The sequence below is a fragment of the Gobius niger genome (genome assembly GCF_951799975.1).
Source record: "Gobius niger genome assembly, chromosome: 1".
Classification (NCBI taxonomy): Eukaryota; Metazoa; Chordata; class Actinopteri; order Gobiiformes; family Gobiidae; genus Gobius; species Gobius niger.
This window is the reverse complement of record NC_136852.1, coordinates 71783170-71797696: the sequence shown is the minus strand read 5'-3', so window position 1 is coordinate 71797696 and position 14527 is coordinate 71783170. Positions and strand designations below refer to the sequence as shown.

The 14527-nt window shown below is 39.7% G+C and overlaps 1 protein-coding gene and 4 long non-coding RNA genes across 5 annotated transcripts in view; all 5 read left to right on the top strand.

Annotated features, from left to right (window-relative positions):
- The window catches only part of LOC306977669 (intermembrane lipid transfer protein VPS13A-like), a gene marked incomplete at both ends in the record, with an annotated part of 217487 nt that overhangs the window by 160774 nt on the left and 42186 nt on the right, over positions 1 to 14527 (top strand). The gene's annotated exons all lie outside the window — the stretch shown is intronic.
- The window catches only part of LOC306960782, a 32125-nt gene that overhangs the window by 258 nt on the left and 17340 nt on the right, over positions 1 to 14527 (top strand). The gene's annotated exons all lie outside the window — the stretch shown is intronic.
- LOC306977934 lies at positions 3889 to 4321 on the top strand. Its single transcript, XR_013793864.1, has 3 exons — positions 3889 to 3948; positions 4032 to 4091; positions 4241 to 4321. It is a non-coding gene; the product is annotated as an uncharacterized lncRNA (long non-coding RNA).
- On the top strand, positions 5744 to 6352 carry LOC306966585. The gene is made up of 4 exons (XR_013793118.1): positions 5744 to 5796; positions 5920 to 5979; positions 6063 to 6122; positions 6272 to 6352. It is a non-coding gene; the product is annotated as an uncharacterized lncRNA (long non-coding RNA).
- On the top strand, positions 7951 to 8383 carry LOC306960767. The gene is made up of 3 exons (XR_013792710.1): positions 7951 to 8010; positions 8094 to 8153; positions 8303 to 8383. It is a non-coding gene; the product is annotated as an uncharacterized lncRNA (long non-coding RNA).

Here is a 14527-nt window from a genome sequence, read left to right as displayed (position 1 = left end):
GAGCAAGGTTAGAGGCCAGTTATGGTTATGTTTCATGGCAAATTACATTTCCCCTGCGCTGAGTGCTCCCGTTGCTTCACAGCAGCCGAAGCACTCCCGCGTCGTGTTGTGAGCATGGGCAGATAGAGGCAGACACGGGTTTGTGGAGTAGAGCTGGTGATTGTAGCGCTGAGTCGGGGCCGCGCGGTCGGCGCTCTGTGACTTCCTGTGTGTGATCTGATTTCACACCGCTGCGCTTCGTGGTGTCGCACTGTTAAACGCAAAGGGCAAGGGTTTAGCCTCTGTCTTCCGATATCGAAGAGAAAAGATCAGACGGAAATGGAACTGATTGGTTTATCACTTGTGCAAATGTCTGTAGTAGCCAATTGATTTAGTTTGGATTTTATTGGGAAAGGTTGCAAGAGGGAGTCGATTTATGTTTGTGAAACTGGTTTAAAGTTCATTAATGAGGGACAATGACGTCACATCTCATTTTATTTATTTATCAATCAAAAAACAATGCTGATATTTTCTGTTTTCTGAACAGTCATGAAAGTACAAATGATTTCAAGTGCGCCTTGATTAAAGACACGTCTCTGCTTCACACCTGCCCCCTGCTGGCCAGCCCTCACACCTGCACAAGTAAACTGAGCAGCGCGGCCTGATGACATCATCACACAGTTTGTTTTTCTGTCAGGCAAAAGCATGAGCCATGGCACCTGAAATGAGAAGGGAAAATAATCCCAGCAGCCTGCTAAGCAAGTCTGCTTTGCAAAAAAAAAAAATTGAAAAAAAAAAATGTGAAAAGAAATATTGGAAAAAAAAAGAAAGAAAAATATATTTTTTTTAAATTGAAAAAAAGTATAATTTTTAATCGTTTAATCGTAAATTTTGTAATCGTTTAGTGTAGTAATCAAAATCGTAATCGAATTTCGATTAATTGCACAGCCCAAGTGTCCAATAAGGAAATTAAACTATAAACATTAAAAAAAATGGCCCAGAAAGCTTTTTAGCAAAATTGTATAATATGATATGTAATATAATTGTGTGTAATGTGCGATATGTAGTTTAAGCCAGAGGATACCATCTAGTTTAGTTCCAGGCTCTTATACAACTTTGATGACTATGCAAAAAAATATATATCAAAAAATAATAATATATAAAAAATAATAATATATCCACATTTTATTTGTATAAGTAGAACCAATAATTAGATTCAGCAGGTAATATTTGCAAAAAGCCCTCATACCCTTTAAACAGAAGTGTGCACTTAAGTTCTGATCAATATGAGCTAAAACATTGCTATGTGACTTCTTGTATCACTAAAATACTTGCTCTGAATGGCAGACAGACACTGACTCAGAGGTTACTGAGCAACATTGAAAATAGAATCAATACGTGCACACGCAGTGACATTTGATCGGACTTTCTGTTTTGATCTGTTAAGGTCATGTATTACACTACCTCAGTTCCACTGCTCTAATACAGCTCTACTGCAGTAGTATTGTGTTGTAGAAGTACTGTACTATCCCAGCAGTAGTAATCGTTTATCTTTTCGCACAGTGATAGTATTTCTGGTATCTGTAGCCTGAAAAGTCATAAACAGAAGCCAGCATTAAATCACAATGAAATGTTCTTGCCGACAGAGAACCCCGGGCTGGAGAAACAAGACACCTTTGTGGAGAAGCTTGTTTCTCAGATGATTAAAAACCTGCAGGTGAAGATCTCGAACATTCACATTCGGTATGAAGATAATGTAAGTACAACCACAAAGTATTTCCTCTTGCACTCAATGTAGTCCGTAGATCAAAAATGAAAATGCATTTGACCCCCGTGCATTATTAAACACGTTGGTTGATTTTGTTTTTGTCAGATCACAAAACCGAACAGCCCTATGTCCGTGGGAGTGTCTCTAGAAAACCTCAGCCTACAGGTAAACATGTCAGACTGTGTTACAAACATTCTATAATCAATGATCCTCTTTGAACAAATCCGGTAATTCCTTTTTCCAAACAGACTGCAGATGAAAACTGGCGCCCAACTCTGCTGGACGAGAAGGCCAAGCTGTTTTTCAAGGTAAACCCTGACTTTCTGTTACGTTTAAGCTGAACCAGTGAGTTAATAGGTTCTTAGACAGACTTGGAACATAAACTTCGGTCTAATAAATGGATATATTTAATGTGAGAATGTAGAATTGAAGCTAAGTGCTTTGTTTTGTGTCCGCAGCTGGTTAAACTTGACAACCTATTTGCCTACTGCAATATCAACTCTGTTCTTTTCTCCAATAAACCATCAGAAGAGGCCTTGGTAAAGTCCTACGAAACCTATTTGATTGAAGGTTTATTTGTGTTTTTGTTATCGTGTTTTTTATACAGTGAATTTATGTAACTGAATTTTTTGCATCTCTCTATCTCTCTATCTCTCTATCTCTCTATCTCTCTATCTGTCTATCTATCTATCTATCTATCTATCTATCTATCTCTATCTGTCTATCTGTCTGTCTTTCTGTCTTTCTGTCTCTCTGTCTGTCTAGCTATCTGTCTAGCTAGCTATCTCGCTATCTCTTTCATTCAATTTTAGAGGTGGATATTACATATTTTTAGACACGCCTCTAGCTGGAGTATGTAAAAATAAACGTTTAGACGCATACATGATGAGTGTTATTAATGGGTCGGGTATCGGATGGTCTGTAGAAATATAGCCCTTTTGTTAAAATGCACGAAATACGTGCGTACGCTTCATCTACGCTTTATTTACAAAGCCGCGCATCGCCGTGTTTGGTTGTGATGAAAAACCGGAAGTTACATAATCACGTCTGCCAATGTACAATACCAAAGATGGCGCGGTCCGTGAAACAGACCACATAAGCCTGTGTTACGCCGAAAACTGCATGACTCACCGGCCTGGCACACAGCCGTGACACGAAATCAGGAAAGATATAAGACATAACCACAGCTAGCCCTGTTGTAGACGTTAGCATAAACAGCTGACACACAAAACAGAAGACATAGCTCACCCCGTTTTCTCCTTGTTAAGAAACGCTGGCTTGTTGTACTGTCCCCGTCCTTTCTCTGTGTAGTCGGGCACTATTGAAAAAGAAGCACATATTTCCGTATCAGCAAAAACAGTTAGCCTTACCAAATGTCAGAAAATACAGCGTTAATACCTGTGTCAACGCGGGGCTTTTTATCCAAATTCACAGCTCTGCTCGTTCCTGCTTGAACACTAGCGGATGTTACAGCTGTTAAAAACATAAACATACGTAATTTTTAGCTTTTGAGACACACATGCTTTTAAAACTGTGGTCTCATAGTAAGGAAAATAATTACCTTCCTCTGTGTCAGAGAAATCCACTTCATAGCATCGTTTTCCTATATGCAAACAAAGCTAGTTTAGAAAGAGAAATAATTAAATAATTGTCAAGTAGCTTCTACATACAAAATATCCTAGAAAAGGGTTTTACCGATTGAGTGGGTCATTTTCATGTTTAAATCATGCAACTAACATGCAACTAAGGTGTATTATTATTTTACAGAAGGCACAAACTAAAAGGAGAGGATGTAGATCATTGCTCTTATGTGTGTACTACATCTCATGCCGTACGTGCCACTGCGCATGCTCCACCTACCGGTCTTCACATGTAGTCATGTTGTAAAGCTGCTCTCTAAAGCTGTTATTAAAACTACACTAAAGCCAAGACGAATCTCCTCACTCATTTCCAACACTCAGGTTATTAAAAACCTGCAGGTGAAGATCTCCAACATTCACATTCGGTATGAAGATAATGTAAGTACAACCACAAAGTATTTCCTCTTGCACTCAATGTAGTCAGATCAAACCGATCAAAAATGAAAATGCATTTGACCCCCGTGCATTATTAAACACGTTGGTTGATTTTGTTTTTGTCAGATCACAAATCCGAACAGCCCTTTGTCAGTGGGAGTGTCTTTAGAAAACCTCAGCCTACAGGTGAACATGTCAGACTGCGTTACAAACATTCTAGAATCAATGATCCTCTTTGAACAAATCCGGTAATTCCTTTTTCCAAACAGACTGCAGATGAAAACTGGCGCCCGACTCTGCTGGACGAGAAGGCCAAGCTGTTTTTCAAGGTAAACCCGACTTTCTGTTACGTTTAAGCTGAACCACTAAGTTAATAGGTTCTTAGACAGACTTGGAACATGAACTTCGGTCTAATAAATGGATATATTTAATGTGAGAATGTAGAATTGAAGCTAAGTGCTTTGTTTTGTGTCCGCAGCTGGTCAAACTTGATAACCTCTTTGCCTACTGCAATATCAACTCAGTACTTTTCTCCAATCAACAATCAGAAGAGGCCTTGGTAAAGTCCTACCAAACCTATTTGATTGAAGGTTTATTTGTGTTTTTGTTATCGTGTTTTTTATACAGTGAATTTATGTAACTGAATTTTTTGCATCTATCTATCTCTCTATCTCTCTCTCTATCTATCTATCTATCTCTCTATCTCTCTCTCTATCTATCTATCTATCTATCTATCTCTATCTGTCTATCTGTCTGTCTTTCTGTCTCTCTGTCTCTCTGTCTGTCTAGCTATCTGTCTAGCTAGCTATCTCTTTCATTCAATTTTAGAGGTGGATATTACATATTTTTAGACACGCCTCTAGCTGGAGTATGTAAAAATAAACGTTTAGACGCATACATGATGAGGGTTATTAATGGGTCGGGTATCGGATGGTCTGTAGAAATATAGCCCTTTTGTTAAAATGCACGAAATACGTGCGTACGCTTCATCTACGCTTTATTTACAAAGCCGCGCATCGCCGTGTTTGGTTGTGATGAAAAACCGGAAGTTACATAATCACGTCTGCCAATGTACAATACCAAAGATGGCGCGGTCCGTGAAACAGACCACATAAGCCTGTGTTACGCCGAAAACTGCATGACCCACCGGCCTGGCACACAGCCGTGACACGAAATCAGGACAGATATAAGACATAACCACAGCTAGCCCTGTTGTAGACGTTAGCATAAACAGCTGACACACAAAACAGAAGACATAGCTCACCCCGTTTTCTCCTTGTTAAGAAACGCTGGCTTGTTGTACTGTCCCCGTCCTTTCTCTGTGCAGTCGGGCACTATTGAAAAAGAAGCACATATTTCCGTATCAGCAAAAACAGGTAGCCTTACCAAATGTCAGAAAATACAGCGTTAATACCTGTGTCAACGCGGGGCTTTTTATCCAAATTCACAGCTCTGCTCGTTCCTGCTTGAACACTAGCGGATGTTACAGCTGTTAAAAACATAAACATACGTAATTTTTAGCTTTTGAGACACACATGCTTTTAAAACTGTGGTCTCATAGTAAGGAAAATAATTACCTTCCTCTGTGTCAGAGAAATCCACTTCATAGCATCGTTTTCCTATATGCAAACAAAGCTAGTTTAGAAAGAGAAATAATTAAATAATTGTCAAGTAGCTTCTACATACAAAATATCCTAGAAAAGGGTTTTACCGATTGAGTGGGTCATTTTCATGTTTAAATCATGCAACTAACATGCAACTAAGGTGTATTATTATTTTACAGAAGGCACAAACTAAAAGGAGAGGATGTAGATCATTGCTCTTATGTGTGTACTACATCTCATGCCGTACGTGCCACTGCGCATGCTCCACCTACCGGTCTTCACATGTAGTCATGTTGTAAAGCTGCTCTCTAAAGCTGTTATTAAAACTACACTAAAGCCAAGACGAATCTCCTCACTCATTTCCAACACTCAGGTTATTAAAAACCTGCAGGTGAAGATCTCCAACATTCACATTCGGTATGAAGATAATGTAAGTACAACCACAAAGTATTTCCTCTTGCACTCAATGTAGTCAGATCAAACCGATCAAAAATGAAAATGCATTTGACCCCCGTGCATTATTAAACACGTTAGTTGATTTTGTTTTTGTCAGATCACAAATCCGAACAGCCCTTTGTCAGTGGGAGTGTCTTTAGAAAACCTCAGCCTACAGGTGAACATGTCAGACTGCGTTACAAACATTCTAGAATCAATGATCCTCTTTGAACAAATCCGGTAATTCCTTTTTCCAAACAGACTGCAGATGAAAACTGGCGCCCGACTCTGCTGGACGAGAAGGCCAAGCTGTTTTTCAAGGTAAACCCGACTTTCTGTTACGTTTAAGCTGAACCACTAAGTTAATAGGTTCTTAGACAGACTTGGAACATGAACTTCGGTCTAATAAATGGATATATTTAATGTGAGAATGTAGAATTGAAGCTAAGTGCTTTGTTTTGTGTCCGCAGCTGGTCAAACTTGATAACCTCTTTGCCTACTGCAATATCAACTCAGTACTTTTCTCCAATCAACAATCAGAAGAGGCCTTGGTAAAGTCCTACCAAACCTATTTGATTGAAGGTTTATTTGTGTTTTTGTTATCGTGTTTTTTATACAGTGAATTTATGTAACTGAATTTTTTGCATCTATCTATCTCTCTATCTCTCTATCTATCTATCTATCTATCTATCTCTCTCTCTATCTATCTATCTATCTATCTATCTCTATCTGTCTGTCTGTCTTTCTGTCTCTCTGTCTCTCTGTCTGTCTAGCTATCTGTCTAGCTAGCTATCTCGCTATCTCTTTCATTCAATTTTAGAGGTGGATATTACATATTTTTAGACACGCCTCTAGCTGGAGTATGTAAAAATAAACGTTTAGACGCATACATGATGAGGGTTATTAATGGGTCGGGTATCGGATGGTCTGTAGAAATATAGCCCTTTTGTTAAAATGCACGAAATACGTGCGTACGCTTCATCTACGCTTTATTTACAAAGCCGCGCATCGCCGTGTTTTGTTGTGATGAAAAACCGGAAGTTACATAATCACGTCTGCCAATGTACAATACCAAAGATGGCGCGGTCCGTGAAACAGACCACATAAGCCTGTGTTACGCCGAAAACTGCATGACCCACCGGCCTGGCACACAGCCGTGACACGAAATCAGGACAGATATAAGACATAACCACAGCTAGCCCTGTTGTAGACGTTAGCATAAACAGCTGACACACAAAACAGAAGACATAGCTCACCCCGTTTTCTCCTTGTTAAGAAACGCTGGCTTGTTGTACTGTCCCCGTCCTTTCTCTGTGCAGTCGGGCACTATTGAAAAAGAAGCACATATTTCCGTATCAGCAAAAACAGGTAGCCTTACCAAATGTCAGAAAATACAGCGTTAATACCTGTGTCAACGCGGGGCTTTTTATCCAAATTCACAGCTCTGCTCGTTCCTGCTTGAACACTAGCGGATGTTACAGCTGTTAAAAACATAAACATACGTAATTTTTAGCTTTTGAGACACACATGCTTTTAAAACTGTGGTCTCATAGTAAGGAAAATAATTACCTTCCTCTGTGTCAGAGAAATCCACTTCATAGCATCGTTTTCCTATATGCAAACAAAGCTAGTTTAGAAAGAGAAATAATTAAATAATTGTCAAGTAGCTTCTACATACAAAATATCCTAGAAAAGGGTTTTACCGATTGAGTGGGTCATTTTCATGTTTAAATCATGCAACTAACATGCAACTAAGGTGTATTATTATTTTACAGAAGGCACAAACTAAAAGGAGAGGATGTAGATCATTGCTCTTATGTGTGTACTACATCTCATGCCGTACGTGCCACTGCGCATGCTCCACCTACCGGTCTTCACATGTAGTCATGTTGTAAAGCTGCTCTCTAAAGCTGTTATTAAAACTACACTAAAGCCAAGACGAATCTCCTCACTCATTTCCAACACTCAGGTTATTAAAAACCTGCAGGTGAAGATCTCCAACATTCACATTCGGTATGAAGATAATGTAAGTACAACCACAAAGTATTTCCTCTTGCACTCAATGTAGTCAGATCAAACCGATCAAAAATGAAAATGCATTTGACCCCCGTGCATTATTAAACACGTTGGTTGATTTTGTTTTTGTCAGATCACAAATCCGAACAGCCCTTTGTCAGTGGGAGTGTCTTTAGAAAACCTCAGCCTACAGGTGAACATGTCAGACTGCGTTACAAACATTCTAGAATCAATGATCCTCTTTGAACAAATCCGGTAATTCCTTTTTCCAAACAGACTGCAGATGAAAACTGGCGCCCGACTCTGCTGGACGAGAAGGCCAAGCTGTTTTTCAAGGTAAACCCGACTTTCTGTTACGTTTAAGCTGAACCACTAAGTTAATAGGTTCTTAGACAGACTTGGAACATGAACTTCGGTCTAATAAATGGATATATTTAATGTGAGAATGTAGAATTGAAGCTAAGTGCTTTGTTTTGTGTCCGCAGCTGGTCAAACTTGATAACCTCTTTGCCTACTGCAATATCAACTCAGTACTTTTCTCCAATCAACAATCAGAAGAGGCCTTGGTAAAGTCCTACCAAACCTATTTGATTGAAGGTTTATTTGTGTTTTTGTTATCGTGTTTTTTATACAGTGAATTTATGTAACTGAATTTTTTGCATCTATCTATCTCTCTATCTCTCTATCTATCTATCTATCTATCTATCTCTCTCTCTATCTATCTATCTATCTATCTCTATCTGTCTGTCTGTCTTTCTGTCTCTCTGTCTCTCTGTCTGTCTAGCTATCTGTCTAGCTAGCTATCTCGCTATCTCTTTCATTCAATTTTAGAGGTGGATATTACATATTTTTAGACACGCCTCTAGCTGGAGTATGTAAAAATAAACGTTTAGACGCATACATGATGAGGGTTATTAATGGGTCGGGTATCGGATGGTCTGTAGAAATATAGCCCTTTTGTTAAAATGCACGAAATACGTGCGTACGCTTCATCTACGCTTTATTTACAAAGCCGCGCATCGCCGTGTTTTGTTGTGATGAAAAACCGGAAGTTACATAATCACGTCTGCCAATGTACAATACCAAAGATGGCGCGGTCCGTGAAACAGACCACATAAGCCTGTGTTACGCCGAAAACTGCATGACCCACCGGCCTGGCACACAGCCGTGACACGAAATCAGGACAGATATAAGACATAACCACAGCTAGCCCTGTTGTAGACGTTAGCATAAACAGCTGACACACAAAACAGAAGACATAGCTCACCCCGTTTTCTCCTTGTTAAGAAACGCTGGCTTGTTGTACTGTCCCCGTCCTTTCTCTGTGCGGTCGGGCACTATTGAAAAAGAAGCACATATTTCCGTATCAGCAAAAACAGTTAGCCTTACCAAATGTCAGAAAATACAGCGTTAATACCTGTGTCAACGCGGGGCTTTTTATCCAAATTCACAGCTCTGCTCGTTCCTGCTTGAACACTAGCGGATGTTACAGCTGTTAAAAACATAAACATACGTAATTTTTAGCTTTTGAGACACACATGCTTTTAAAACTGTGGTCTCATAGTAAGAAAAATAATTACCTTCCTCTGTGTCAGAGAAATCCACTTCATAGCATCGTTTTCCTATATGCAAACACAGCTAGTTTAGAAAGAGAAATAATTAAATAATTGTCAAGTAGCTTCTACATACAAAATATCCTAGAAAAGGGTTTTACCGATTGAGTGGGTCATTTTCATGTTTAAATCGTCCGCTCTTGTTCACTGTCCTTGTTTTTTAAGCTGGAGATCCTCCGGTGTCTTGACGCGTACGGATAGCTCCCAGAGATAGAGTCCTGTCTTCATTTTCACTCCATCCTTTATACCCACTCGTCGTGAATAAACGCCATAAAAACATGTACGTATGTGCGGAAATCAGAGACACAATACATGCTGTAAAACTCTTTTAAAAGCATCCCACCTGTAAAAACACTTTGGGACAGATGTAAACATTTTTGGGTCACATGGGAGCGTTTGGGACAGTGGGGCTTTATAATCAAGCGCTGGGGACATCGACACGTCCTGTCAGTGGCGTGGGAACGTTGCGTCATAAATCATCACGTGTGTACCTGGGATAATGCTCGGACAGATGTAAACACTTCTGGGACAGATGTCGGCCACATGGGTACGCTTGGGACATTGGGTTATTTACAAACAAACATGCGGACAGGTTAAGGCGACTGTCAGTCATTTCAGATGCGTGGGAACAGTGGGGGGGACAGTGGGAACCGGGGATAATGCTTGGGCAGATGTAAATACTTTTGGGTCAGATGTTGGCCACATGGGTCAGATGCATGGGAGCAGGCGGTGGACAGTGGGTCATAAATCATCAAATACAGTGCGGGGTGGTGGGGGCGAAAAAAGTGCATTTTTTTAACCATAAAACGGGGGGTGCCTGGGGGGGGGGGGGGGGGGGGCGTTTTTGGTGCATGTATATTACTACTGAGTGACAGAATTACACGGGATAAAACACGCTTCCATTTAAAGAACAAGACAGTAACCGCGGAATTGGGCGGTTTTTAAAGCCATTCCGCGGGTGAAAAAAACTGTCCGCGGTTTTTTGCCTTGCTGTAATCAATGTTGACTTGATCAAAATCACTATTTCGAAGGCAAATCCCAGGCTCTGTAAGCTGCTTTTTCAATAAGGGAGGGAAATAGGGGCGGTTTCTCATCATCGCAGGAGCACATGGGCTCTGTTAACTAGTAAACAATACTACACCACATTACCGTATGGATACTAACGCTGAAGTAGATGTTCGTCTACAGCATCAGTTGCGTGGTCAGTGGCCCTTCAAACTGCGGTAAAACTTATTTCGTCAAAAACGTTATCGAAAACGTGTCGAGGATTATTTCACACAAAATTGACAACATTGTATACATTTATTCCTGCTGGCAACCACTATATGACGAGCTTTTAAAGATTTATCCCATCAATTTTATTGACGGTATACCTGAATCTCTCTGTGACGATTTGGTTAAATTCCTGCTTCTTTTTGAAAACTTTAACTTTCTTGTTGGCGACGAGACGGATTACAGCCTTTTTCTTTTGTAATTGTTTATACTGTTTAGTTGTTAAAGGGACATTCCCGTTTAAAATGTTGAGAGCTATTTCGCAGAGAGCATTGATAAAGTCTGGACTGGCTTTGCTAACAATAACTTTTCGCATGCTCGCCTTCGATTTATATAGCACTTCCATTAACGCCAAATTTCGCTGTATGCGTGAAGACATTTTTTTCACTTTTTGGATTTTTTAGGCAAGTACACTACCGGCTGGTCCGACAGAATATTTGATCTGAGTCTTAAATGGTCCGGTGTTTTAGCTTTATAATCGATGAGAAGACATCCAAAAGGTGAAGCTACGGCATCATTAAACGCGTATTTCGAATTGCCTGGAAACATCTGCCTCCCCAGTAAAGATATTTGATATTTATCACGAGGGTTATTAAACAGAAGTAGTAAGTAGTCAAGTAGTTTGTGTTTAAACTAATAGTGCGACTCGCTTTACCCTGAACAAACAGATTTTGCACAAGATAAATACAACTCAAGTTTCTGTGGTGCACATATTTGGTAAACACATTCTGGACTTCTATATTCTGCGACGCGTCGTTCATAAGATCGTCTATCACAATTAGGTTGCGTTTGCTTGTAGGGAGCAACACCACGGTGGTTTTCTGTTACCTCTGCTTTCGGCTACGTTGCCTTTTTTAAGCAGTTTTATCACGCGATAGGGACATGGAATACGCGCAGAAAATGTTCCTAGTACCGCAGCACCAGCTGGACGGATTAAAACAACAACAGGATGCCAACGTTTCTATCAGAAGAGCGGCTCAGACAGAGCTGGATAAAAACATGATGGAAGTGTTACATTTGGACGATCTCGATGTGTACAAGAAGGCTAAAAAATATGCTACTATTTTACATCGCTATCTCTCTCTGGTGAAACAAGAAGAACGTGACAAATCTGTTTTGACATTGTCTTTACCAACCGCGCAGACTGTCGTCACAGACGCGGCAACTGTAACAGATACCAGCTATAACGATGAAGTAGTGGAAGACGTTTTAAGACACATGCCCATAAAAAGCAAAAGAAACGCAGAACTTATTCTGGATACATTCAAACGTGCATCGGACAAAATCTCATGGACTAAGCAAGGTGAAGTTGTTATTGACGGACAGACTATCGACTATCATGTTTTTGATTTAATGTTTTTAAAGACATTAGCTGATTTGAACATACCATTGTCTGTTATGCCAAATAGGACGGTTCGCTCAACCATAACTGGTTTGAAAAAGGATATTAATTTACCAAGCAGTAATACTGATGGTGATAGTTATCCTTTGGCACCAACATTTGGTTTGGCACCCAGTGCTGGGTATCCTTTGGCACCAACATTTGGTTTGTCACCCAGTGCTAGGTATCCTTTGGCACCAACATTTGGTTTGTCACCCAGTGCTAGGTATCCTTTGGCACCAACATTTGGTTTGTCACCCAGTGCTAGGTATCCTTTGGCACCAACATTTGGTTTGTCACCCAGTGCTAGGTATCCTTTGGCACCAACATTTGGTTTGTCACCCAGTGCTAGGTATCCTTTGGCACCAACATTTGGTTTGTCACCCAGTGCTAGGTATCCTTTGGCACCAACATTTGGTTTGGCACCCCTTGTTAGTGTTGGCAAGTAAAGTCGTTCGGTGCATAAAAATTATAGGTATAACCCGTACAGGACTTCCGGGAATAAGGGGGAAATCCCTTGGACTGGTTTTTAATTGTATTGTGTCATGTAATCGGTTGCCCTTTTTTTTTTTTTTTTTTAAACTAGAATTTCTCAAATACAGTTTGTATAGTGTTTTTGGTGTTTTTTTTGTGGGTTTTTTTTTTACAAATGTTTTACAAATTGTTTTTGCTTTTGTAAATGTAATGTCTAATGCTTCTGAATAAAAGCGAAAGAAAGAAGCAAAGTCTTTTCTCATTAATATTTATTTATGTCTGCACACTGAACACATACAAAATTGTACCTCTGACGCGCTACCATAGGACATATTCTTTTGACAAAATGACAAACCATCGCATCATTACACATCAGATTAGACGAATACATACTTGTGAACTTTTGATAAGACATTCTTGTTTGCATTTTACATAGAAAAAACACACAATGTTGGCCGCGCACCATAGAGAGATTACTTTGAACTTGTTTGCTCGAGTAAGACACATCTGTACAGTTTTTAATAAGAAAGTATCTAATTTTCGCTGAAAACTTTACATAATTGGGTGCATTTCCAAAGCTGTCGAAAACCGTGTCTTTTTTAACCGTGTCTTTTTTCTGTGATATATACGGCCAGCCAATGCTCTCCGGGTTTGTATGAAGGGTGAGTGTTGATAATAACCATCGCTGGAATCTTTGTGAGACGTCTTGTGGGTAGTAGGTCGCAGGCCAGCACTCCCAAAGAGTTAGTTTCTCTTTTAACACACCTCCTCATAATGTTAGACAGCTCTATAGTATTCATGGTGAAGATCAGTAGTAGTCCAATAGAACTTAACTTGTCTCCGGTTCGATATCTCGATAATGGAATCAAAAACGGTATAACAAATTAAATTAACGGTTCGAGGGAGAGGTACTCTGAACCTCACTTCAAGCCGCACATTGCCCGTCTTAATTAGAGACACATTTCCACTGTGTCCTTCGTCAGGCGCCAGATTGAAACAAAATAATGTATATCCTTCTCCAAAATCATCTCGCGTTATTGCCATAGACCTGTCCTTAAGATGTCGTCCGGTTGTCTGTACCAATAGGCGGCGTTCACGATTTAGAATGTCAGTTGGAGGGCAGGGCCAGTACAACTCTATGGGAGAAATGCAGTTTTTGGAAGAAATCTCCTAAACGATAATTGACAAATGTTTTTCCTCATCAGTTTTTGATCGTGATTGGATTCACAAACCTGTGATATTATTTTCATGTCTGAAAGTCCTTTCTATTGGACAACATCACGCTCATGTTTTCACATATTGTCACCACTTTTTGATGTTTTTCAGAGATAATAATTGTACATTAGTTCATATGTGCTGACAGAGTAGATCTTGAACTTTCTGACTGTTTTTGTTTCATGTGGATTCCTCCAGTCATTACTGAGATATGAGCCCAAAAACAAAGACATAAAAATAGGCATTTTGTCAGTTACTGCAGTTACCATAGTTACCGTCAGTTGACCTCCACCTCAATGTTAAACTATAGGCTCTTTAGAATGTTGTGTCACGTGAACGCTACCTATTGATGATATTCTCTGACATATTGTCCTCGGTTAAACAAAGGCTGAAAGTATCGTTACATATATTTATACAACGCAGTAGCCGTGCGCTACTGTCACCCACAAGCTGATAATCCACAATATCGCTGTATATAAATATATTATAACAACCACCAAATATATCGGCCGGATGTGGTGCCACATCTTCAGCATTAAAAAGTATGCCCGGGTCAAATCCTAGCATTTCTGCTAGACGTCCTTTAAAAATAAAACTGAAGCCATCAGCCCCTGAAACATGAATTCTGTTAGCTATGTCGTTATACTGTAGGTTTATCTGTGATAAGACATCCTTGTTTGTGAGTTGAGAGTTAATTTCTTCGAGTAGTTTATGAATAGTATCATAAAAGCCTAATGACGGTCGGATGACATATT